Raw genomic sequence first — 27235 nt, forward strand, 5'->3', positions numbered from 1 at the left:
TGACGGTATAGATGGATACTTAATAATGCCGGTTAACATTTTCCTAACCCCTACTACAGTGCTAAGGCACCGTCCTGGGGTGGTTGGTTTGTTAGATTTTAGTCTAACTTATGTCAGAAGCAACTTTGGGCAAATTATTTATCCTTTATCCTTTTAGTCTTTCTTTATTCTTTATGGAGAACAAACCTCTGGAAATGAATAATTTTGCCTACCTCACAAAGTCATTGTGAGGATTCAAGAAGTTAATCCATGGACATGCTCGTTCAAGTGTATGACCTGGTACATCCTTAGTGACTATGAGCTATTGGGACCCACTACAGCATTCTGCCTGAGCCGAGCCACATGGGAAGTCCTGGTGTGGGTGCTCTGGTCTGTCACTAAACTAGGTGGATGTGTTTGTAATCTCCACACAAGGGTTCATGCAAGATCCAAAGAGCAGGTGACTTACCTTGATCCATGGTCGCATTGACCAGAGCCGGCTCTGATCTTGAAAGCAGGTCTGTCTCCACAGGGCACCCCTAGCCCGAACACCAAGCGCCGGGTCAGCGGCCCACAAAATGCTCTGTGGGAGAGGTGCAGCTCCCCCGCCTGCCTTTTCCGGCGTCTGCCCTGTGGAGGGCCACGGAGGGACCAGAGGTCTGCTGGCGGCCCTGGGGCTGGCCCTCTGAGTCTGACAGGGAGCACCATCCAAAGAAGGTGTATTGAAGGGAGCCTGGGGCACATCGCCGCACACAGGCTCACTTGGGGTGGGCAGAAGGAAGGGAACTGAAGAGACAATGATTTTGTGAGGAAGTGAAGCTTCTATTAAAGGACACTCCTTGGTCATTCTTTTTAGTTCCTTGCCAGTTTATTTATTTAGTTTTGGTTTAGTTTAGTTCCTTGCTAGTTTATTTAAATTTTTTTTTGTTCCTTGCCCGTTTAAAAATCACGTGTGTGTGTGTGGCATACAGTATGAGTGTCTCTGTGTGTGGGTAGGTGTGTGCGCCGTGTACCGCATGTGTGTATGTTCGTGTGTGAATATGTGCACTGTGTGCACATACAGTACATATAGTCCATCCCCAGAGGAAGCCGAGGGATACTTCCATCAAACTAACTTTGTCGGGACCTTTCGCCACAGATTTTCTGAAAGGATCTGTATTTTAAATACTGTGGGTCAAAACATATTTTCTGAACGGGTCAACAGGATATGTGGCCTCAGTGTTTAATGTCATGTGTCATTAAGATTTCATCATTTTCCCAGCTTTCCCTAAAATACTCAAAAGTCCCCACACCCATCCTCTATAATCACTCATTTAAAGTTTATCAAAACAGATATTTTTGCCCTCCCCAAAACATATTTCTTAAGGCCGTTTTATGCATTCCGCTTTGGTTCTGGCAGCATTGTCCTTTTTTTTTTTCTTTTTGCCAGAGATTTCATGCAACTGACAAGAAAGCCAAAATGGCAGGATTGGGGACAGGGGGCAGTCCAAGGAGGAAGGGAGAGGTGGATTGTTTTTTAAAAATAAAACATTTCTCCTTTTCCATTCTGAGATGTGAAGCTTAACTTAAAAGCTACCTCTGGTTTTGCAAGGCTCGTCCCTAGCAGGAGACAGTTAGGTGATTGTTCTCCCTGGATAATTTGTAACCATAAAATAACAAGCCTTAGAATTGTCTCCATTCTTTTGCTACTCAAAGTGTAGTCAGAGGGCCAGCAGCCTTAGCAACATCCGGAAGCTTGTTAGAAATGCAGAATCTCAGACTCTGACTCATCCCCACTCAAAAGAATCTACATTTCAACAGGATTCCCAGGTGACAGTAAGAACAACATTGGAGAAGCTCTGGTCTAGAGAACATCCCACTTCACAGACGTGGAAAGTGAGGCCCAGGAAGGGTGAGGAATGTGACCTACCTATCTTCCTTAGAGGTAGGTGTGCCAAACTGGCTTTATTTCCCTGTAATTGAACCTGGCTTTTGTGTCCCGACTTCTGCTCTATAGAAGAAATCTTGTTCTTGCCCGGTCAGGGTAACTTGGCAGTTCTGGATTTTCTCAGTCTTATTTGAGTAAGCAGTCAACGCAAGATGGTCCCTAACTCTTTTACCCTGTCCTTCTATGCAGGGGTGGCCCAGTGCCCAGGGGTCTCATTTTCGGTTCTGGAATCGGAGGGGCAAGGCAGGATTGCAATGGACAATTGTGCCATCTGCCCATCATAAGGTGCCTGGTTCCAGAGGCAAAAATTCTTCACCTCTCCAAATTAGAGCCCTTCGTGGGGCAGCTTTAGTGTGAAAGAAGGACACGTGTTACTAATTCACACAAAGGCTCCGGAACAGACAGCCTAGCAGAGGTCCAGGGGCAGGGCTTGGTCCACAGAACAGCTTACTTGTGTGTCAGCTGAATAGCCTTGCAAGGACCGGATGACTAATCAGAGAAGCTGTGAGACTTGTATAAAACTCAGCTTGAGAGCATTTTTAAATCTTAGGGCTAGAGAATTTCTAGATATGAGAGAATGTTAGTTCCTCTTTGGATTTTGCATTTCGTTGCTTCTTAAGACACCAGTGTCTTTTTTTCAGGGACTTCAATCAAGTGATAATCCTGAGTAAGAATGTCAATCTCTTTGGGCAGATAGAAGAATTAAGATATTTATAACTTGACCTTAAGAGGGTAGAGGTAATCTCCTTGAAGTAATGATGTTCACTACATAGCAACTATAAGTAGAGCTAAATACATCCCACCAGGAGCTCATGCCGCTGGCCAGGTCATCTGGACCCTGGTTTGGTTTGAGGCGACCACACACAAGCTGAGAAAGTGAGCCCTAAATAGGGTTGGGGGTGAGACAGCAGTTTCCTCAGTGGAACTGAGAAGATTTAGAATTACATATAAAACTGTTCAAGGACTCTCAGCAATAATGTTGATATTTTACATTAAGGTAATTGAGAATATTTTCTATTCCATGTGCTTATCATGTTTAAGGGAACTAGCCCGATTAGAATAATAGGTCAGCCTTATAACTCCAATTTGGAATGTATAATTAAGTAATTGATTTTAACTTGTCATTTGTAAGTAAAAATTTTACTGTTCCATATACTCCTAGAACAGTTATGACCCAACTTTGACTCACCCTATGGAAGTTTAAGTAATTCATATAAATCAAATCAATTTCTCTTGGGAAGTTAAAAAACCTGAAGTGGAAATAAAGTGGAACTAAACATATTCAAATATAAACATCACTGGAGATATTTGAATTTTTTGAATATTTGTAAATGAAACCAAGTATTAAGCAAAGCAATTGCCCAATCAGGGTGACTTGGCAGGGACCCAAAAGCAATTGCCCAAATAATATTTGCAAGACTAGCAAACTTTATTTATAGGCTGTACTTAAAAGCTACGGGTAGAACCAGGTTTTTAAATTTGTAAACTTAATAAATCAGATAATTTAAAAATAACAGAGCAAACCTCTGAATAGTGTTGTCTCTGTAAAACTCACAGTTAGGCACTAAAAATTCAAAATTATCAAGGAACTGGCCTCCATTGCTAAGGTTTTTGGTTCTACTGGGAGAGAGCCACACACCTGGAGCCCAGGAGACACTTCCTGAGAGAACTGTCTGTGCTCTACAAGTGGGGTGGGCGGGATTGCCTATGGCTGCCCTCGGCCCACGTTCCTGATGCCTCACTCAGCCTTTCTAGTTCTACCACTCAGGTACCGTGGTGGTCAGAGCTTCTCTACAGGACCAGCAGCAAGGCCCAGGTCCTCTCTGCCCTGGTATCCTCCTGTCGTGGGTCTCTTTCTCTCACTTCACTGCCTGGGCTTTACCTCGGAAGAGAGGAGGATTCTCACCACCTTTCTCATGGAGTCAAATGCATAGCTCCCTCTCTACCTCTTCTCCCCTCCATGAAAAACTTCTCCCTCAGAACGACAGAAATCTTGCTCTCTGTCTAGTCTCTTTCAATCTATTGTTTTATGCCTCGTGCTCTTCCCTCAGGTTCTGGGCAGTGACAGTTAATTTTCCAAAATGGTGACACCAATATCTTTCATTTCACAGGCTCATCTTCTATGTGATTTTCCTCCTCCTTCATCAACAGGTGGAGTCTAACTCTCCCCTCTTTGAATTTGGGTGAGTTAGGGATTTGCTTTTATAATAGAGTACAGTGACATTGGATAATTTCTCAAGCTAAGTCATCAATGGTGATAAACATTTTGTCTTGTTCACAGAAGCCCACATGCACTTGAGGTCCTGAGCTGCCCTGTTAGAAGCCCGAGTTCCTGGAGCCGAGCCACATGGAAAGTTTGGTATAGGTGCTCTGGTGTTCAGGTCCTCCTAACGGTGTGTTTGTTAGGCCTGCCATGACAAAGTACCACAGATTGAGTGCCTTGAGCAAAAGAAATGTATTTTCTCACAGTTCTGGAGGCCAGAAACGTCCCGATCTCGTCTGAGATCAAGGTGTCAGCAGGGTTGATTTCTTCTGAGGGTCATGAGGGAAGGATATATTCTAGGCCTTGCTCTTTGGCTTTATAGACATCTATCTTCTCCCCAAGTCTTCACTCCATTCATGTCTGTGTTCAAAATTCCCTCTTCCTATAAGGATATCACTCCTATTGAATTAGGGCCCACCCTAGTGATCTCATTTTAACTTAATTACCTCTGTAAAGACCCTATCTCTAAATATGGTTGCATTCTGACATACTGAGGATAAGAACTTCAGCATATGAATTTTGAAGTGGACACAATTCAGTCCGTAACAGAGCCAATGAACATAATAAAATAATTATCATTTAATGCCATTAAATTTGGGATATTTTGTAATGCAGCAATAGTTACCAGAATGTGGGCCTTGGTATTTAAGGAAAATTTTGAATATTCAGATTCAGGAAGTGTCTGTCTTTTCAAACACCCTTAGCACTCATGTTTGCTATGAGTTTAAAACATTCATTGAGAAACCCAGTTGATTCTCTTGTTCTGCATTCACTCCCATTGACTCTATGGGACATCAGGAAAATATATACTAAGAGAGAACTTATATTATCTCAAAAGAATGTCTGGCTACGCATTTACACGTCAACGTTCATGGAGCTTCTACTATTAGACAGATATTACTAAGGGGTCAACAAAACGTAAGAGGTCTCTTCTCTAGCAGACTTACTTTCCAGTGGGAAAGATAGACATAATTCATGACTAAATAAGCATAAAAGGGCTGAGGAGTGGTCCGTGGTGTTATAGGAGCATGTTATAGGGGTTTGACCTTGTCTAGTGGTTAGGGAAGACTGACACTACGGTGGGAAGGGAAATGGCCCAAATGCAGGATGGAATTAAGGCCATTGCAGCCAGAGCCCAGAAAGAACCCATTCTTCAGGAAAGATGGGCAAGACTCAAACCATTGCAGGAACTTGCAGGCCATCCAAAGCAGCAGGGGAAGGAAGAGAGGTGGTGGTAATGTGATCAGGGTACGCTGCATGCATTTGGAGTCACTCTTGTAGGATATGGAGAATGGATTAGAGAAAGGGAAAATGGGATAGGCAAATCAGTTAAGAGGCTTTACTCAAGATAAGAAATGAAATAGTCACAGTAAGAGATTATGTATCTCCCTCTCGGGTGGCAGTAGTGATGGAAAAAAAAATGGACAGATTAAAAAATATAAATCCGGGAAGCAAAAAATATAAATAAAAAATAAAATAATATAAAAATTTAAATACAAATAATAAATATATATAAATAAATATAAATATATGATAATATATATAAAAAATAAATATAAAATAAATAAGACTTCATGAAGGATCAGCTCCAGTTGGTATAGGAAAGGGAGCTAGTCAAGAATGACTTTCGCCTTTCTGCTTTCTTATGTGGGTGGATGGTGGTGCCATTTGATAAGATAGAGGCTTCTGGACCAGGTTTTGGGAGGACGATCTTCAGCTTAGTCCAGAACTAGACTGCCCCACAGGTAGCTCTTAGGCCACATGTGGCTATTTAAATTAAACTTAATTTAATTTAAAGAGAATTAGAACTTTGGCTCCTCCATTGCAATTGCCACATCTCAAGAGTTCCATAGTCACATGTGGCTGTTGACGACCATATTGGACCATGCAGAGATAGAATAGTTCCTTCCTCATAGAAAGTTCTAGTGGACCCCACTGGTCCAGAGAGATTGAGTTTGAGATGCCTTGGGGACATCCAGAGGACCTGTCAAGGCAGCTAGTTGATTATCTCGCTCTGGAGCACAGAAGAGAATGGTAGCTAGAAACCTAAATTCCACCCACACCTTTTATCAAATATTCACTAAGACCTTAGTATGTTTTGTTCACTGCTCTGTCTTAGTGCCTAGAATAATACCTGCCACGAAGTCTCACAGAGCTTACTCACTAGGAAGGGTGAATAGATAATAAACAAATATAGAACATCCTGGGTGGTACCATGTGCTAAGAAGAAAATGAAGACAGAGTGAGTGGGTAAGAGGGTGAGAACGGGCGTGGAGCTCTTGTAGTCCCAATGGTCAGGGGAGTTCTGTCTGATAAGGTGACATTTGAACAGAGACTCAGAAGTGAGATATGCTCGAGGCATAGAGGCAGGAGGGTGCTCGTGGTTCATGTGCCTACGGGTGGTATTCGAAGCCTTGGGCGTGAGCAGGATGTCCTAGGAGAGAACCTACTGGGTGGGTAAGAAAGGCCAAAACTGTAGAGAAAACAGAGAAGAGGCAGGGGGGAGGGGGGGGACAAGAAACTTGGGACATAGAAGCCAAGGATAGAGAATATTCTATGTGGTGTGGCAACCACCTCTGATGGTCTGCTGGAGACTGAAAAGGTCCCAGGTCGGCTGACTGACACAGAGCCATTGGTGGGTTTGGCCACTGTTGCTTTGTTGGAGTGTGTGTGTGTGTGTGTGTGTGTGTGTGTGTGTGTGTGTGTGTGTGTGATTCCAGACTGGAACGGGCGGAAGAGTGTGTGGTAGATGAGGCAAGGCTGACCTGAGCCCAGACAATTTGGGAAGAAGCAGAGACATGAACATAGGGAAGAGGGACAGGAGCTCCTGGGGCTCCAAGCAGAGTGTCCGGACCAGATACAAGCTGTACTCCTCACCTTCTATCACCATGCAGCGTCTGTTTCAAGTTAGAACACCAGTCAGTAGGGCCAAGGTGGGGGGGTGGGGAGGTGGGGAGGATGCTGTGTCCTGCTAAGTTAGAAAACAAAAGCAGTAATGGAAAATGTTGAAATGTTGCCCAGAGGGCAGAGGAAGCAAGGCTTAGGGGTCAGCTGAGATGCTGGACATTTTTGGATTCTTTGTCATTCATTCAACAGCTCACTGGCAGAGAGTATCTGAGTGCATCCTAGAACAAACAACGGTAGTAGTGGTACTTCCTGAGCCTCACTATGTGCCCAGCTCTGTTCTCAGCCCCTTGGGGTAGATGCTGTCATGCATCCCTTTTACAGACCAGAAGACTTGGGTGCAGAGAGGTTAGCAGCTCACCCAAGGTCCCACAGCACAGAAGCTGGGAAGCTGGGCTTCGAACCCCACTGAGAACAAGGTCCTACGAGGACACGTCGAGGGACAGCTACCATCCATTCACGTGCTCAGCAAGCACTCATTAAGCACCTACTGTAGCTGAGTGCTGGGAAAGCAAGGATAAATGGAGCATGGTTCCTGCCCTCTTATGGCTTAGGGTTTGGGGAAAAGGACCTCAAGCAGGTGCCACGCTTCAGAGTGATAAACGTTGCAGAGGGGAGCACACAGCGTGCCACAGCCGCCTCTCAGCGATCAGGGAAGGTTTTTCCGGGGATGAGGACGATAAACTGAACTCAGAAAGCAGCCACGGTCAGCTTACTAGCGGGGCTGTGTAAAGGGAAAGTAACGAGAGACCCATCCAGGCTGACAGAGCAGCTTGGGCTGTGGCTGGAGGGGGAGAGGGAGCGAACAGTGCAGAGCTCAGATGCCCCGGAAGGAGATTAGGCATTTGCAGTTCCAACCCAGCTAGTGGCTGGGAGGCACTGAGGGTGACAGGTGGTCCGGTTATTAGGCAGAGGATTTGCGATATCGGAGGAAGTGAATGAAGCTAAAGACAGACATTGACCTGCTTCACGGTGACAAAGATTCGCTCCTTGGCCAAACTCTAGGTAGGCTCCTATGAGTCCTCTTCTCAAGTGGGTCTCAGCCTTGGCCTCTAAAGACTTGAACAGACACTAACTCAGTTTCTAACAGCTCAAGGCCATATCCCTGGGATGACTTCAGTCCCCTTCAAGTGCCCGCCAAAGAGAAAACTCAAGGCTGACAGGAGCATTGACCGTTTGTTCCAGCCGAACCCTGACCACCCTGTCTTGGAACATTTCCTCAGAAGGGTCCACCCTTGTAAATCCTCCCGCTGTCCCTTTGAGGTAGACATGTATCTCACACAATTTAGGAGTATCTTCTCAAGGCCCTAAAAGGCTTTCCTTGAAGTGTGATCATCAGTATGGATACGGCCTCCGCCTCCCAGTCTCAGTGGGAGGGCGGACTCCTAACTTTGATCGCTGCAAGCTAACAGACCAGCTGACCTAATCCCATTTACACTGACCAACCCTTGTAAGTTCTCAGTTCCTTTCAGCCCGCCTCACCCTCCCTATCCCCCACTCCCTCCCTAAAAAGCCCCGTCACCTCCGTATACATCAAGTCAAGCTGAGGTCACACTAGACTCTCTTCCCTCCTGCAGGAGTGAGTACTAGTTAAAATCTGTCCTCATCACTTTAACTAGTGTCTGGTTTTGTTTATCTCTGACAACAGTTCAGCTTGAAACCAGATAAGAAGCTACCCAACTCACTGGGCAGAATAACTTGTAACCTGTGTTTGGCCACAAACACACAAACCGTGAGGCCTGATGCACAGAGGCCCATGCACCCTGGGCCCTTCACAAAGCTCTTTCCACCTCCTTGGCCTGACATGGCCAGTTATACCTCTCTGCAGAACAAGAAACCGCTGACTCACTGAAAACAGAGCGCATTTATAAACAGGAAGCTGAGTGTGTGACCACAGACATTCAGCATCTGATAGCAATTGCTGAATGTGGCAAAAAAAAAAAAAAAAAAAAGTTTGAATTAAAAAAAAAAATCTGTGCCACTAAATTAGAACCCTCTAGCTCGTGGAAATACAATCCTGCTATTGATCATTTATTAAATACTTAAATAAGGGTAATTCTTATTTGGTCAGACCAAGTTGGTGAGTCAGGCAGACTGCAAATATTGATTGAATCCCTTGGAGCGTGTGGTTTCTCCTTTTTTCTTTCTCCTCCCTCCCCAGGCAGAGCAGAAAGGTTCCTTGGTGAGTTTCATGGCCGTACAGAAGGGATCTGTGTTCCCTTTGCGTTCTGGCAGTCTGCCTTGTCCACACAGGGGCTCTGTGCTCTGGCAAGCACGGTCTCCACCAGCACAAACACTGGCAGCTTCCAAGCTGCTGTGCAGGGACACCTACGACCCGCTGCGTGGCTGGTACTGGTTGCCATGCAGACTTGCTGGGATCAAGCAGAGCAAAGAGTGTCAGAGGACCTGCGCTTCCCCTGCTCTCAACAGCAACGGGGCCATTTATTTCCCTCGTGTTCCCCGGTGGTGGTTGCTGGGTTGGGGTGGGGGTGGGTGTTGGTTTCAAGCATACTGACCCAAGAAGGTGGAATTCCATGGCCAAGGAAAGAACCAGTAACTATCCCTAAAAGGTTTTCTGGGAACCAGCCCTACTGCCACATCTGTCATCAGGGCCAAGGTGCCTGAGCAAAGTTTGGCATCTCTCTGCTCCTCGTCTTTGAAGTCAGGTTGTGGATAATAATAGCACGGTGGTGCCTCGTACATACAAAGTTCTGCATAGGGAGTAGCTAGGGGCTTTATGTGCACAGTTTTGTTTAACGGGACCAATCACCTTAGGAGATAAGCATTGGCAGCCCTGTTGCATAAATTCATAACACCCTGAGTGAATCAGTGAGTGGCCAGTTGGGCATTATGGCCCCGGGGGCCTGGTTTCAGAGCACAGCCATTTGCCTTACTTGTCGCTGAAGTTTTATGTCCCTTGCTTTATATTTGTACTGTACTTAGAAGTACTGATCTTCAACTTTTCCCTACAAAGAACCCTCATCTGGTACTTCTTCAGCTTCCCACAGAACACTTCCCACTTGCTCTTTTATCATTTGCAAAGAAGACGCTGTGTTGAAACTCACAAGTAGCAGTGGTTGTGTCGCTTGGACAACGTGTTAATATTGACAATAATAACTAACTTGTAGAGGGTATTCATTGTGTGCTAAACGGGATGTGATATTAGCTCCATTCTACAGATAAGGATGTCGGTGCTCAGAGAAGCTAACTTGGATTTCCGTGCAAGCAGGGTGACCCCAGATCCCCAGCTCTCAGCCATTATGCTGCACTAGGAATGAGCCCTGCTTAGAACACCGGGGTTGAGGTTCTATAGAGGAGCAGGCTGCTGCTTCTGCTGTTGAGAAGAGGACTCCTTGAGCCATGATCGCTACCACCGCGAAGGCCGGATTGCCAAAAGCAGACCCTGACACAGGTCCCTGTACAAGGGATTATAAAGGTAGTGTGTCTGTGGGGAGTCCATGAAATGTAGGGGAAATGGGACAGGAAGCAAAGGTGAGTCAGTGGAAGTCCTGAGGGGAACAGGTGCAGGACTGCTATGGGTCGTGTGTGGGGGGAGAACCTTAGGGGCTGTGGCACCTACTTATTATCAGGATTTAGCTCTGCTGAATCACAGCAAACCCCATCTCCCAGAAACAACAAGAGTGTCTCTCACCTGGGGCATCTGGGTGGCTCGGTTGTTTAAGTGTCTGACTCTTGATTTCGGCTCTGGTCATGATCTCAGGATCATGATCTCAGGGTCGTGCGATTGAGCCCTACCTTGAGTTGAGCTCCAGGCTCAGCAGGGAGTCTGCTTGAGATTCTCTCTCTTCCCTCTCCCTCTGCTCCTCCCCGCCAGGGCACACACACTCTCTCTCTCAACTAAATCTTAAAAAACACAAAAACCTCTTTCCTGTAAACAAAGACTAAAGATAAGCAATCTGAGACCACAAGGTGCTATAGCAGAGGTTGGCAAACCAGGCCTTGCACGAAAACTGACCTGTTGCCTGTTTTGTAAGCCCGTGAGCTAAGAATTGCTTTATATTTTTTAATGGTTGGAAATAAATCAAAAGAAGTATAAGATTTTATGACATATGAAAATGATAAGAGATTCCATTTCACTGTCCGTAAACAAAAGTTTATTGGAACACATATTGGAACATATTGGGACTCATTCATTGCATATTATCTATGGCTGTTTCCCCTCTAACATGACACTGTTGACTAGTTGGGGCAGAGACCATATGGTCTGCCAAGTTGGAGATATTTATCATCTGTCCCTTCACAGAAACATTTTGCTGACTCCTGTTGTACAGTATCAGGAAACCAGGATTCTTCTGTTTTGTTGTTCTGCCATCCTCAACATGTGCTATCACCTCATGGCCTAAGATGGTTACTTAAGCTCCAGCCACTGTGTCTGCATTCCAGCCAGTGCAAAAGAGAACAAATAAGAGTTCACTTCCTCACCTGAAGAAAACTTCTGAGAAAGTTTATTTTCTACTTTAGTAGAAGTTAGTCTCCTCACCATACCTAGCTACACAACCTTATTCCAAGAGGCTATGAGCCCAGCAAAAAATGTGGGATCCATTATTAAGGAAAAAAGAGGAAAATGAATGTCAGGGACAATTGACAGTTCTGCCTCACCTTAAGACAGTTTTGAAACAAGGAAATTTGAATGAGTGGTATATAATTCTACAAGGCACAAGGAAAACTAAAGTGCTCTTTTTACATTTAAATAATATTTCTTCTATCCAGTCTAAATTTCAGCTATCTTAGTCCTTACCATGGCCCAGCAAATTAATTATATTTTTTATTATAAATCACAATATCACAGGAGGCCAATGAGTAAACTGATTTATGAATGAAAGGTAAAATGAACAAACTAGATCTATATATACCAACATGAATAAATGTCAAAGCATGTTGATAAGAACAATAAGTTACAAAAAGAAATGTACCATATGGTTTCTAATGTTTATATAAATATTTAATGCATACACAATATAGTATATATCATTTATGGGTATATCTATATAATAAAAATTTAAACATATGTAAGTGGTTAGGATCACGGTTGCCCCTAGGGAGAGAGGTAAGGAGGAGATGAAGGTGCTCTGTCTGTACTTAATGTTTTCTTTCTTAACAAGAGAGAAAATTGATTCTGAAGCAAATAAAGCAAAATATTCACATCTGTTAATATGGGAGGTCAGTCCATGAGTATCTGTTAATATTTTCAGTGCTTGGCTGTATATTTGAAATGTCATCATTTAACATTTAAGAATTTAAAAAAAAAAAGGCAATATCACTGTTCTTGTGCACAGGAAAAAGATTTTCATTTAATTACATTGTTTTAAGTTCATTCAGAGTGTGTAAATACCACAGGTATTACATTACTAATTTTATTATAATATAGTGTATCGAGTACCTCCTTTCATGTGTATTTCTAAAACTATTCTCAATACATTTCCCTATAATTCTTTTCCGTGAACAGTCACAAATGTCTTTTTTAACTGCCGACTTTGTATTTTTGTAAACTGTACTCACTACTGGGCTTCTATTTTTCTAAGTTACGGCTTATAGTGGCTGACAAGGCCAATTGACTCCAGTTTCCTTGTTCCAGAAACTGCAGCTGGGCCAGCCCATGGGGAGTCCCTGGGGAGTCAGTCAAATGTCTCAACAGTCACAAGAATGCTTGCCTGCAGACAGGGCAACCGCAGGCTCCAGGCCATCACACAGAGCCCTGGTCTTTCTACCTTTTTCCAAAGAAGGGAGCAAGGATGGAACAACCCGAACAATGCTTCCAACATTCCTAATTTTATCTCTAGTTTTGAAAGGACTTCTTGTTTGACTTAAGAGTGGGGGTGAGAAGTAATGGGCTATAGCAATGACCCGCCAGGTACAGGCGAGGAACTTCTTTGTCCACCTGGGTAAATGTGTCTCAATCATCTCTATAGTGGTGTCAGACCTGCGATTAATATTTTGTGCTGCCTGGCCCTGGGAAACTGGGAAGTCCTCGAATGGCCTAACTGCATCTCCTTACCCACTCTGCTCCCTCTGATAAGGTCCCCTAGCCAAACAACCCACCTTATCATGTGGACGAGGCACAGTGCCTACCTGAGTAGTAGGCTTCAGTTCCCTGCCAGCTACAGAAATATTCAAATCCAACAATCACGTCCTCCTAGAGAAACCAGGAGTCCCTCCAACCTCCTGTTACTATAAAGCCCGCCCCGCACAGCCCCTGCTTGTTTGCTCTGTTCCTGATGACAACTCCTGCCCAGCTGTGGTGGTGCAATAACTTCTTTCCTTGGACAACAGGCTGCCATCACTCTCCAGTAGTGGGGGTCATATGTGTGGCCAGCCCCCTAACCCTGTTGTAGAATCCCTCCCTCGTGAACAAGATGAAGAGGAAGCAATCAAAACATCTACAATTTTCAATTTTTTTCTTCTTTAGACCAATCATTATTCTCATGTCTTTTCTTTCCAACGAATTTTCCTTGGTCAGGAGGGTGGAGGTGGGGGGAGAATGCATGCAAAATGTGTTTCATGATCTCTTTCTAGTTGAAAATTAAGAGATTTCTGCTTTGATGGAAAAGTGAGTGCAGAGAGTGGCTGACAAAGGGTAGAAAAACCTCAGTCGGAGGGTTCACTGAAGATCATTCACCTAGAAAGTTCGGAAACTGAATAAAGATCACAAGAAAATGTTTCATCACATGATAAAGAGTTGCACCACAGCAGCAAATACTTTATAACCGGCCTAATAGAGAAATGTTGATGAACTGTCTCATCATGAATGTTACTGTGGCAGAACATCACTGACAAGATGCTGTTGTAATTTTCTGCTCTGTGGTACATATTTGGCCACAGTGACCTCACAGAACATCGTACCACACAATATGGCAATCACCTTCAATTGTTACCTTTATGTGATTTTTTTTTTAACATGGGCAATCACAAAAACAATTGAGTTGGAATATTTATGTTGTTTGGCTGTTTCTGGTGTTTAGAATCCTCGATATATATTTCTTTTGAGTTCTTTTAGAAACGTCTTTGGTGGCCTTGGAAAATTGCAGTTTATGCTTCAAAAGTGCTTTCACGTTTATTTAACTTACTCTCACATCACAGGTGAGTCTGGACTGATGGTGTGTTCACCCAAAAAAATAAAGATAGTTAGTGAAATCTCGAGAAGTTAAGCCCAAAGATTACCTGTCAGATATATAGATTTTTGTCTCAAAACAGCTTTCTGATTCTTAAATCCAATGTTCTTTCTACACCCAGATTCTTTTAAATGTCACTTCTTTATACTTCAGTTCCTCATAAGTTGATTAGACTAGCAAATATCTGAGGAAAATAGAATGTTGGTGCTTAAAGAAACTTTAGAGCTTATCTCAAGTGTCAAACGTATATAAAGTAAGGAAGACATAAAGTTCTTGGGATAGTGGCTGTGATTGAGAAATATTCATGGAAGCATATAGCTGATTTCAAATGTTCTAACTGGTCCACTCACATATGATTAAGAATGTTCTGGAACTGTACTTTATTGTGCCCAAGAAGCTTAAAATACTTTCCAAACTGAAGCTCTAATTTGCAAGGTGTTAATTAAACAAGAACCAGAAACTGAAAAGCCTTTGTGGTTAGAAAGTTAGTAGCCTTTGTCCCTACATTAAAGATAAAAAAAAATTAAAATAGGGTGGAGTTTTAGAAGCTGCTTAGTCTAGTCCAATTGGCCAAAGGGGCTTCATCCCTGTCCATGTAGTAGCTGGACACAGTATCTCTGGAGCATATTCCTATGTGGGACTCTTTCCCATACGTCCTTCTCGGGGTACAAAGGGACACCAAGTTGTCCCTGGCTATCCTCCCAGGACTAGGATGATAATCCTTAACAACACTGCATAGCACTTTCATTCACAGCTCTTAGGAAATTATAACATCAGTTTTTCATTTAGACTTGTTGATGGCCCTCAGCTGCTCAGTAGCACAAGCTTAGAGGATGAGTAGGAAGGCTAACTTCTTTTTCCTTTTGGTATTTTACATTCTTTGGTCAGTATAATAAAGTCAAGTTTTCAGTCTTACAATTCCATGCTAAGGCTTGGCATGGTGACTTTTGTATTGAAGTGATTACAATATATTCTACAAGGACTTACATTTCTGATTAACACAGAGTAATAGCAACTAGATTTACCCTCCTACCTGAGACAACTGAAAAAAAATCTGTGAAGTAATAGTGCTCAAGACATTGGATGTCAGGCAATGAAGGATCACTGAGATATGGGAAAGAAATGAGATGAACTAGATGATTGCCCAGAAATTTTTCTACGACATGGGAAAATTTTCCATCAGCACAGGGATAAAGAACCCAGGCAGGGCCCAACTGTTTTGCCAAGTTGACGAGACAGAGCTCAGAATCCAGGGAAATAGAGATGGCTAGAGTTTACAATGTGGAGTACCAGCAAGAAAAGAGCTGCACAGAGTAGAAACCCCAGAGAGCTGCAGAGAGAGGGTCCTCCGTAGGTATGCAGTTGAGTGTCAACCAGTGCGTGCACGTGAGGAAACTACCCAGGACCAGGGAAAGAATCTCCTGAAAGGATTAGAGGAATAGTCCTCAGACTTCACACAGGCCTGAGAAAAGTGCCTGTTCCGTAAAGCCCTAGTGGAAAAACTGACAATTCAGATAGAATTAGAGAACTATGAAGAATGTTGCCTCAGTATTGGGGAAAAATTGACCTCAGGCTAAAGGCAGCTTCAGTCCAGCCCACACAACTTCAAAGCAACACTTGAAGGCTCACATTGTTTCCAAGTAACTTAACTGCATCCGGAATAAAGCTCAATAATATTTACAGGAATCAAAAATACCCAGCAGCCAGTGTGGTCAAATTCACAACTTTTGACATTCAACCAGAAGTTATCAGACATAGAAAGAAACAGGAAAATATGACCCATAATGAGGAGAAAAATCAATCAACCAAAATCCCAGAAATGACACAGGTGATAGAATTCATCAACAAAGACATTCAAACAGTTATGATGGTATTCCATATATTCAAGAAACTGGAAGAAAGATTAAATATGTTAAGTAGAGATATAGAAGATATAAAAAGAAGACCCAAGTTGAAAATCTAGAGATGAAAATTACCACATCTTAGACAACAAGTACACGGGATGCGATTACTAGCAGAATTAACCTTGCAGAAGACATTGAAGAAGATTAATGGACTTTAAGATACAGCAGAGGGAGAGAGAGGAAAGATGACTGAACAAAATAAACAGAATCATTGAACTATGAGACAAATTCAAGAAACCAAATATATGTGTATTTATTAGCTTCACCTCAAATGAGTGATGATGAAGCTAAAACTTATTTGAAGAAAGAATGGTCAATACTTTTCCATAATTGATGAAAACTATAAACACATATATCCAGAACTCTCAACAGACCTCAAGCACATGAAACATGAAGAACTCTATGGCTAGGCACAGCACAATCAAATTGCTTAAATCAACTGATAGAGAGAAAAATCACAAAAGCAGCCAGAGAAAAAGAGGAACAAAGGTAAGAATACTATCAGATTTCTCTTTGGAAACATTGTAAGCTAGAAGACAGTGGAGCAACATCTTTAGAGTACTGAAGAAAAAAAAAAAAGGACTATTAACCTATAATTTTTTTATCCAGGGAAAATATCTTTCAAAAATGAAGGCAAAATAAAGATTTTTTTAGAAATATAAAAGCTGAAAGAACTTATCACCGGCAGATCTATACTATAAGGAATTTGAAATGAAGTCCTTATGACATCAGATAGAAGCATAGATCTACATAAAGGGATGAAGAGCACCAGAAATTATCGTTACATGGGTAAATATAAAAACTATTTTCTTGTTATTTAAATTTCTTTAAAAAAATAATCCACTTTCTAAAGCAAAAGTAACAATGTATTGTTAACAATGTATTGTATTTATTTTTGCTTTAAATAATAATGATGCACTGTGGGGTTTATAACATATGTAGAAATAAAACACATGACAATCATAGCACAAAGGCTAGGAGAGGAGAAACAGAAGTATAATTTTGTTATATTCTTATTATGGTGAATAAGTATAATGTCTCTTGAAGGGATACTGTAAAAAGTTAAAATGTATAATAAAAATGTATAATAAAAGCCCTAAAGTAACCATAGCGAAGAATTATACCTAATAAGCCAACAAATAAGATAAAATTAAATTATTAAAAATTTCAATCCAAAAAAGGAATAAAACGAGTATAGAATGAACAAAGAATAGATGAAACAAAAAGAAAACAAATAGCATGATGGTAGATTTTAACTCAACCATATCAGTAACTACATTAATTATAAATGACTAAACACTCCATTTAAAAGATAGAGATTGCTACATTGAATTATAAAGCAAGATTCAATGATATACTGCCCACAAGAAAACCCACTTTAAATATAAAAATAAGAAGTGGTTAGAAGTGAAAGGATTGAAAAGTATATACCATATAACGCAATTCCACAGAAAGCTCTAAGACTGACTATATCAACGTAGCAAAGAACATTGCCAGGGATAAAGAAAGCTAATGATAAAGGAGTCAGTTTATCAAGATGATGTAAAATCTTAAATGTTAATTGCATCATATAGTAGAGCTTCAAAATGAATGCAGCTAATCCAGGCTACACAAGAAGAATCTTGGCAAGAAATTTAGGAGCCAGGTGAAAGTCCTGAGCAAATGATCAGTCAGATTTTCATGCCACATGACGAGTTCCCCAGCCCCGTATTAGATTCTCAGTGTGTAGTTTTTCTTTTGTATCCTACACACAGCTTTATTATAACATTTGTTACATTGTACCCTAATTAGTTGTTCAGAGTAATTCATGGATTTGTCTTTGCCACCATATGGTGAGCTCCTTAATGTAGAGACTCATGTCTTACTTAATTTTGCATTTCTTGAACATGGCAAGGTGTCAGACACATACAGCTAAATAAAATATTTGCAAAATCAGACCATAATAACATTCACTTATTTAGGCAAGCCTTTTCAACTATAACAACTCCCGTAAGACTAATATCAATTCTCTACCATAGGTAGGGTATACATTCCCCTCATTTTACAGATGAGGATGATGAGATAGAATAAGTAATTGTCCAAATTTTATTTAAATATTGAGCTGTTTAGTCATTCCATTTTCTGCACTGAATTTTAATCATCATTTGGAGATGATTCAGTTTCAAAATATTAAGTTACTTGTTGAAGCAGATGGTGCTTCTTATATATAACTCCGTTCTTCCATTTTTAGGTGTGTGAAATCTGAGTATGTCTCTAGGTAAATTTCTGGAAGTGCAGATTTTAGAGTCACAAAATAGGGAGGCACACATGGTATAAATTTTTGCTTCTAAAGTTTATAAGTATCTAAAATTTTTTTCTCATTATTCCATGTGACCACATTTTTGAGTCTCGTGTTGATCTATGCTATGAACTGAATATTTGTGTTCCCTTAAAATTCATATGTTGAAGCTCTACTCCCCAGTGTGATGGTATTTAGAGATGGCCCCCTTAGGATGTAATCAAGATTAGAGGTCATAAGGGGAGGTCTCTGGTCTGTTGGACGATCCCCTTATAAGAGGACACACCAAAGAATTTGCTCTCTCCCTCCTCACCATTTGAGGATACAGTGAGAAGGTGATTATCTGCAAGAGAGGAAGACAGGTCTCGCCAGAATTGGACAATGTTGCTCTCTTGATTTCAGAATTTCAGCCTCCTTAACTATGAGAGAATAAATTTCTGTTGTTTAAGCACCCAGTTGATGCTATTTTGTTATAGCTTCCCAAGCTAACCCATACACCGTAAATAATAGATGCTTAATTTTGAATGATTCTACATTCCTACTATCATATGTAATGATTCGAGTATTATAATAGCATCTATAAAAATGTAATCCACCATACTGGGCCTAAGCACTGTAAACACATATAAATCATATAATTTTTTTCCTCCCAAATGACCATGTATATTGTTCTTCTCAAAGATGCCATTCTAAGAGATAATAGCTCATTTCACTACACCTGATAACTAATGTGGGGCTTAAACACTGAGGTTCTCTTATGGCCAAGAGTTAGGAAAACCATGCCCTTAATCTGTGATCCTATATTCTACTTTCAAAGCAGGAATATACCAATGTGCCTTATAAATTTCAATTTATGACCAAATACTCTCTAGATTTACTTAGATTCTCAACTTACTGTTGCCTGCCAGCCACCACTGAAATTTGTGATAGTGATGAAAAAGGCATGGCCCAGGAAGCGCCACTCTGGCCCCAAAGCCAGTGGGGGCTGTCTGTCATGCTCATTTGATTTGTTATTCCTCAAGGCTCTTCAAATCAAAAGGTGCTGAGTTGCTGGAGAGGAAGTTTTCTTCATCTTCACTCAGTAAGAGGCAGGACCTGGGCTTTATTTGGCAATACTTTCCTGAAGAAAAGCAGAGGGTTTTTTTTGTCGATACAATAATAGTCTCATAAATCAGATAGATACGTCAAGTCCAGGGATTGTGGACATTTTGCATTTTGGTTCTGACCAGAAAAAAATAGTAATGGGAACAAAGACTAGAGCCTGGAAGCAGGCTAACCCTCGAAAGAACAATGAAATAGCTCTACTCTCTGCTGTACCCCTTCCTGCTCCCCAGGCATCCTCTCTGTTCACCCCCAGGAACCCCAGACCTATATGGTGACTGATCACTAATGACCCATAGTCCTGACCACCTTCCCTCTTCAAAACCAATTAGTTTTGGGTCCCATCCCTTTAGAAAGTTGTTCTCTGTCTTCACAGCTACTCAATTGTCCTCAGAGTAAACACATAAACCAGGATTACAAAATGGAAGCCAGAGAGATATTTGAGACCAACTGACATGTTTGGTTTCACACTTGTATTGTGACTAACCCCATTCATGCTTTGAAAATACCGTTACACTTATTGTCCTATTCTCAGCCTGCTCTGAGCAACGGGCACCAGGCATCTATGACAAATGGGAATTGTAATTGCTGAAGCTAATCTCTGCTAATAGGTAAAAAAAATGAATAAACTTCACTGAAAGGTTTAAACTTTTGCTAAACGTTCCTAAGAAGCCATGTTAATTGGAAAGTGCCCATGGAATAAGGCTAAGAAATTTCAGTGAGAGGGAGGAGACACTCAGACCTGATGCGGGAGCATGGAAGAAATAGTTCTGGCCTAATAATGTTCAAGTTTATGAATGCACTTTCGTGGATGGCCAGTTGAATTTGGGTGGCTTTATTTGATCAATTCGAGAATTCAATTAAGTTTCACAGTATGAAGGTATAAGCTAGTAGCTATGTTTTAAATTAATAAAGCCAGGAATTATTGCTTGGATTACACATCCCAGGAGGGACGAATGGATGTCTTGTCTGGATAAAGCGATATAAAAGGAAAGGTGAAAGAGTAGGGGTCGGATGATGTCTACCCTGGCTCAGTGTTGGAAGAGTCATTCTACAAAAGGTTTTCAGAGTGTTTCAAGACAGAAATACACCTCTTCTTCCTTCCTCTTTCTCCTCCTCTTCTTCTTTTTAAAATTTGTCTGTGGTTTTGGACAACTTACATTTGTAAGAACTGTTACAAACAGTTGTGTAGAAAAAGAAACCAAACCCGGGCGCCTGGGTGGCTCAGTTGGTTAAGCGACTGCCTTCGGCTCAGGTCATGATCCTGGAGTCCCGGGATAGAGTCCCGCATCGGGCTCCCTGCTCAGCGGGGAGTCTGCTTCTCCCTCTGACCCTCTTCCCTCTCGTGCTCTCTGTCTCTCATTCTCTCTCTCTCAAATAACTAAATAAAATATTAAAAAAAAAGAAAAGAAAAGAAACCAAATCCAGATTGGCTAATGTTTAAAGGAGTTTTCAGCTATGTATTTCCTGCTCCTATATTGTTACTGACTTGGCAGACCCGTGGAGCTCATGTTCCTCATCCCTTCCTGTTCCTATTCCCACGTTCTCTCACAGACAAAGATCTTGGAAAGACAAGCCTTGGCAGGTGTCTGCTCCGCACACAAATGAGGCAGGTGACCCAGTTTGAAGTTTGTGGCAAATGCCTCCCAGTAATACCCCTGGTATTAGGTTATCATCAAAAACAAAGCAAAACAAAACAAGACCTCCAACTCAATATTTTTTTCATTAGGTTGAAACTCTGATCATCACAAAGCAGATGGCTTAAAGCAATAGAGTAGGAGTGGGATTATTTTATAGCATGATTTAAATTACTAATAAGTCAAGACCTACGTCATGGAAGTCTGCAGAGCATCACCATCCACTTGTTTGGGCTCTGATCAATTAACATGCCACAGTGGTCTTAAAAAGAAAAAAAAAAAACCCACAGCAGATGTTGGAAATCAGAAGGAATAACATTTAGACGTGAGGACTGACAGTGTGTATATGAAATGAAAATAGACCCGAGAGGTTTCAGCTCAAGGCCTGACTCCATTTATGACTCGTTTCCTCCCTGTGAACCTTGACTAAGCCACTTAACTTCTCCAAGCCTCAGTTTCTTCATCTACAAAAGGAAAATAATATTGTGACTACTTCATTGGGTTACTGTGAAGATTGCACAATATTATATACTTCGATTTAAAAACAAAAACAAAAACAAAAACACAGCTCGTTTGTTGTCATAATGTCAGAATAAATAATAAATAAATAAATCTTTTTTAAAAAAACAAGAGATTTCACAACACAACTTGAGAGTCACATGTATGTGACAGAGAAAGGCTTTTTCAAATCTTTTATGTCCCATTTAATGTAGCAAGAACCATACCTAGAGCACGATTAGGGATCAGACAAGCTTTCAGCCCTTGTGGCTTGTTTGCTGGGTAGAAGGAGGATCTGCAGGAAGGAGGAAAAATTTATCCTTTTTTGGCTCTAGACTATAGGAAGAAGGAAGACAAAGTAGGAGACAAAAACTGTTGGGCACGTGGGTCCGGAATTTCCTTTTCTGGGCTTTTATTTCACTTCCTGTCATGAATCTATAAGACACCTCTATGCAGTGGACGGCATGCTAAAAGGGGAGCGTGCAGCTGAGTTAAGAAGACAGCATTCAGATAAGGATCTAGATTGCACTCTTGCTTCTACCCTGATTCTTACATGGCACAAACACCAAAGAGACAGCCAGGGGGTGATCCTTGGGGCCTCCATAGCCAAGGTGAGGAGATCTCATAGTAAAGGCTGGGGGCAGTCTGAGTCAGGACTCTAGAGGGGCACAACAGAGATCCAGGGAAGGCCACCCTGCAAAAACTGAGGGGGTCTGAATAAACAAAAAGTGGCCAGAGGCCCCTGACTAAGCTGAGAAAAAATTCAGCAGCAACACACCTCAGATTAGATTTTCCATTGCCAAGGCCACCTACAAGGTGGGAAGAGTTCAGGTAACTCTGAGACCCTTTTACTCAAGTGTTTTTCCTCTTACTTTACACCCTAGACACCATCTTGGAAAAAGTCGAGTATAAAAATGAACGATCAGAATGAGATCTTGCCATTTGCAACGACGTGGATGGAACTGGAGGGTGTTATGCTGAGTGGAAATAAGTCAATCAGAGAAAGACATGTATCCTATGACCTCACTGATATGAGGAATTCTTAGTCTCAGGAAACAAACTGAGGGTTGCTGGAGTGGTGGGGGTGGGAGGGATGGGGTGGCTGGGTGATAGACACTGGGGAGGGTATGTGCTATGGTGAGCGCTGTGAATTGTGCAAGACTGTTGAATCACAGATCTGTACTTCTGAAACAAATAATGCAATATATGTTAAGAAAAAAAAGAAGAAGAAGAAGATAGCAGGAGGGGAAGAATGAAGGGGGGAAAATCGGAGGGGGAGATGAACCATGAAAGACTATGGACTCTGAAAAACAAACTGAGGGTTCTAGAGGGGAGGGGGGTGGGGGGATGGGTTAGCCTGGTGTTGGGTATTAAAGAGGGCACATTCTGCGTGGAGCACTGGGTGTTATGCACAAAAAATGAATCATGAAACACTACATCCAAAACTAATGATGTAATGTATGGTGATTAACATAACAATAAAAAAACGTTTTTAAAAATGAACAATCATCCCAAAAGACTAAACATTACCCACTGAAGCTATTTAAATATGGCAGTAGACAAAGGTTTAACTGGATTGACATTTGGTTATCCCTTCCACCTACCCCAACCACCAAGCTAGGAATGCATGATGAGAAAGACCAGGTCCAGAAGTGCATCTCTCTGCATATCTGAGTTGTTATGTGAACAAATTCGCAAGCTTATTACCTAATTTTCCTAAGCCGTACCACTCCTTGAGGTACATCTACTGAAAGCTCCCTATATGCCAAGCACTATCCTAGGGGTTACAGACTCAAGGAAGTAGTAGTGTAGTCCTTGCCTTTAAGAAGCCCATAGTTTAGTGGCTGAGCCTCCTCAGGTTAGTAAAAGGTCTATTACTTGTTACATTTCAGAAGTTAATCAGCTTAATGAAAAGATGCTTATTTCTTTCTCCTGCAATAGTCATGGTGGGTGTTCTGGTCGGGAGAGCCATTATCCTCTACAATCACTCAGGACCTCAGGCTAACAGCTGTGCTGCCATCTTCAACGTGTGGATTCCAAAGCCATCCTGAGCACCAACTGCCCCATCAGCCAACAGTGGGAGGGTTTTATGGACCCAGACTGGAAGTAGGGCAAATCACTATGACTCACACTGATCAGAGAGAACTTCGTTCTAAGGACTCACGTAGTGACAAGGGAGGCTGGGAGTTTAGTCCGGTCCTGGCGGAGCTGGAAATGGGATTTTGGAAGACAACTGGAGGCCTTCTCCACAAGTGTAAGCTTCTTTGACAATGTAACAGGTGTAGCAGAATGCCTTGGTGGACACTAAACTTACACTTTTGTTGTGAACTACAGAAAGTGAGGCTCAGAGGATCTTTGGGCAGCATTTAGGAATGACTCGAGGTATGTTTTTTTTCTTCATTTCTAGCCATAAAGACTGGGTTCTAGATTTATTGTATTTGTTGGCAAGAACATCCTTGAAGATAATCACATTTTATTGTCCAAAAAGAATGCAAGAGTAAACTTTTAGAGTAGGAGTTCAGAAAGAGAAGCATCCAGGTCTACCTTGTCTACCTTGGGACCCATCGTACCCCCCAGCAATACCCTGTAGGCAGATCTTTTTGTATTTTGCCCCAGCAGAGAGGTGATCAATCCCTCTTGTCCTAGAAAACGTTTAGGAGGAGGCCTGCATGGGCTTCATGTATCCAGAGAATGAGGTTTCGGAACAAAACTCTTTTCTGTTTAAATGCTTGGCTGTCTTTCTATAGGTCTCCGGATTAAGCTAGATCATCATGAAACTTGGCCTTGTCTGGCTTGGCCCAACCATTTTCTCTCCAGCCTCCTCACAGACCACATCCCTCTTTGATCTCAGCCTCCCTGCTTTCCCACCTAGTCACGTTGGCCTTCTTGCAGTTCCTCGAACCGCTAACCCTGCGGCTTCCCAGCTTGCGGCACGGTGTGCCTGGGATGCGACTCCACCATCCGGGCTGGCCCCTGTGCTGTCACAGCCAGCTCCTGCTGATACTCTAGCTCCCACACACAGCAGGGTGGCTGTCTCCTCCCCGGGCTGGATCAGGTGCCCATTCCCTACCGCATGGTATGAGAAACCTTTCCATCATAGCACTGAGCCCAGGGCTAATTTTATACCTAGTCACACCACTAGTGGATTGACACCCATATTCTGGTCTAGGCTGTAAGATCTATGAAGCCAGAGACGATGTCATTTTCTCTCTTTCTGCTTTTTGGTTCTCACCATTTGCATCCTGGACCACGCTATCTTGTTCGCATTTGATCTCCACTGCCTGACACATAGTAGGTGCTCAATAAATTCTCACTTCACGAAGCCATGAGCAAACAAACTATAGCAACAGCAACAACAAATTCCACACACAGTAGGGGCTTTAAAGCTTTCAAAACCTTTCACACAGCTTCTCTCACCTGACAAGCAAGCAGGACAGGGCAAGAGGGTGCTAGGTTACATTCTCAGGACTCTGCTCCAAAGGCCTCCAATAGAATCTGCTATCAGAAGGGCGGTATTTAAACAAGACTCTGGGGCCAGGCTACAGTGTAGGATTTGAAGAATGGAGCCTGGGAGATGCTTCCTGGGAAGCGTGACCTTGGGAATGGGCTTTATAGATATAATCATATACATTTTTATGAGCTCTCCACAAAAGAGGAGTTAAGAAAGAAAATGGCTGGCAAAGTGCCAAAGGGAACATATGTGGGAAGTTTGTTAACAAAAAAAGCGATAGTCAGGAGAGAATATGTAGCTAAAATAAGCTAATGAGTGGCTAGGGAGGAAATCATATTCCGCAGTGAAATAGATAACATAATGGCTAGAAAGAAAACAGGAAGGATAATATTGAAGAAAAGTTGCCAAGAAAAAGTGCTAACTGCAGAAGGTCAGAGAGTCATTTTAAAGAAAGGGGTTGAAAGATCAAGGACAATGACAATGCCTTCCACGTCACCATTCTTCTGAGTAGAGTTGGATTTGTGGGTGTACTTAGGCGCCTGGTTGAAAGACAAAAAGACAGTCCTCGGATGCATCCTCTCGCCTTATTTCATCTTGACATCCATCATTATCATTAAGGAGGCAGGAACATGGAAAACCACTTAGGCAAAGTAAAGATAGAGACTCGAAGGTAGAAAGGAATTAGGTCCTAAGACCCCTCAACCTTCCTTTCTCCGGTCTCAGAGTAAAGCTGGTCTTCGGCAATGTTAACCCTCTCCTCACTCCCTCCCCATCTTTGTGCAGTCCCTTCAGCAACCTCCTGTGTCTCTGGAACCGATTGAGAGGAAGAGATCAAATGGTCCAGTGGCAGATTTGGACTCCATATTACCCACTTGAAGGAAAATAATTCTTTCTTTGCTTTTGCCCTTCCTCTCATTCCTGTCTTTACCTTAACTCTATATCCCTACACTCACTATCTCCCCATCTCATATCTCATTCACTCCTTCCACAAAACTGTTCTTTGTCATTCCAAAATATTTTGCTTCAAGTCTTCTATTGCATCTCACACTTTCTGCATGCATTATCACTTGTGTGCTATGCATTTTATCTATTGTGTGTATAACAGATTCTGGGATTTCCCAAGGCACAGATCCTTATCTCTGGAGATGTAATATGCTCCTTTCTCAGTCTCCAAGGCATGCCTTTGCATATACTAGGATATCAATAAATATTTATCAATCAGAATTGCTAAAATTACATTACCTTTAACTATTTAGGGGACTATGCTTCCTTTACTCCTTCCCTCTCACATATGTCACAGAAAGGAAAAAATTCCTTTATTTGGTATACTTTTTTAAGTATTTTATCGAAGTTCAAAGCACATACAGTATCCAATTCATAAGCTCATCAAGGAAGCATGCGTCAAAAATTTGGAGAAGGTTAGAAAAAGGAAGCAAGCTAAAATAGAATATACTTTTTTTCTATTTCATTTTTAAAATTTTTATTTTTATGGGAATATTTCTAGATTAAAAAAGTATACCATATGTGTATATATATATACACACACACATATACACACATGTTATATATATGTTATATATAAATATATGTTACATAAGATTCATATAAATATATATAAAACCTTAGGCCAGGGACAGTTTTTGAAAGCCACACAGTGACTCTTTAAAACTAAGACCTAGTTCCTGCTGCTTCTGTGGAGATGGAGAAGATAAATTCCTTCAGCTGTGGGATCATGATGCCACAGCTTTGGGTCTCGCTGTCTGTCCTTGGTAGATATTCACCTGCTGCTGTTAGCTGACTAGAGAGTCGGCAAAGTATATGCATATGTGTGCAATACACAACTTCACCTGGACTTTTCGTATCTTTATTACTGGGGCCCAGAAAGGCACGTTTGAGAGCTGGCTCTGGGTCGAATCCATTAGGAAGGACCTTAGCTCTTGGCAGCGCATCTCATTTGCAAGAAGAACAGAGAGAAGGCTCTGGAAGCCACCAGGGGTCAGCGTCTAGGGCGCTTTCACTCATCTGTCAGTCAGCAAACCAACAAGTCTCCACTGAGCACCCACTGTATGCGCTGCATGTCTCGCACTGCTGTAGTCAGTGGAGATACAAGGGGGTTCCCCGGCCCAGGTGTCCTTAGACCTCTAAGCTTCTGAGAGGGGGGCC

At 42.1% G+C, this 27235-nt stretch overlaps 1 long non-coding RNA gene across 1 annotated transcript; it reads left to right on the plus strand.

Annotated features, from left to right (window-relative positions):
• Window positions 1-1789: 1789 nt before the first annotated feature.
• LOC113929768 lies at window positions 1790-22639 on the plus strand. The gene is made up of 4 exons (XR_003522321.1): window positions 1790-1903; window positions 4018-4089; window positions 4188-4299; window positions 22506-22639. It is a non-coding gene; the product is annotated as an uncharacterized LOC113929768 (long non-coding RNA).
• The last annotated feature ends 4596 nt before the right edge of the window (window positions 22640-27235 follow it).

This window comes from Zalophus californianus, chromosome 5 (assembly GCF_009762305.2).
Source record: "Zalophus californianus isolate mZalCal1 chromosome 5, mZalCal1.pri.v2, whole genome shotgun sequence".
Lineage (NCBI taxonomy): Eukaryota > Metazoa > Chordata > Mammalia > Carnivora > Otariidae > Zalophus > Zalophus californianus.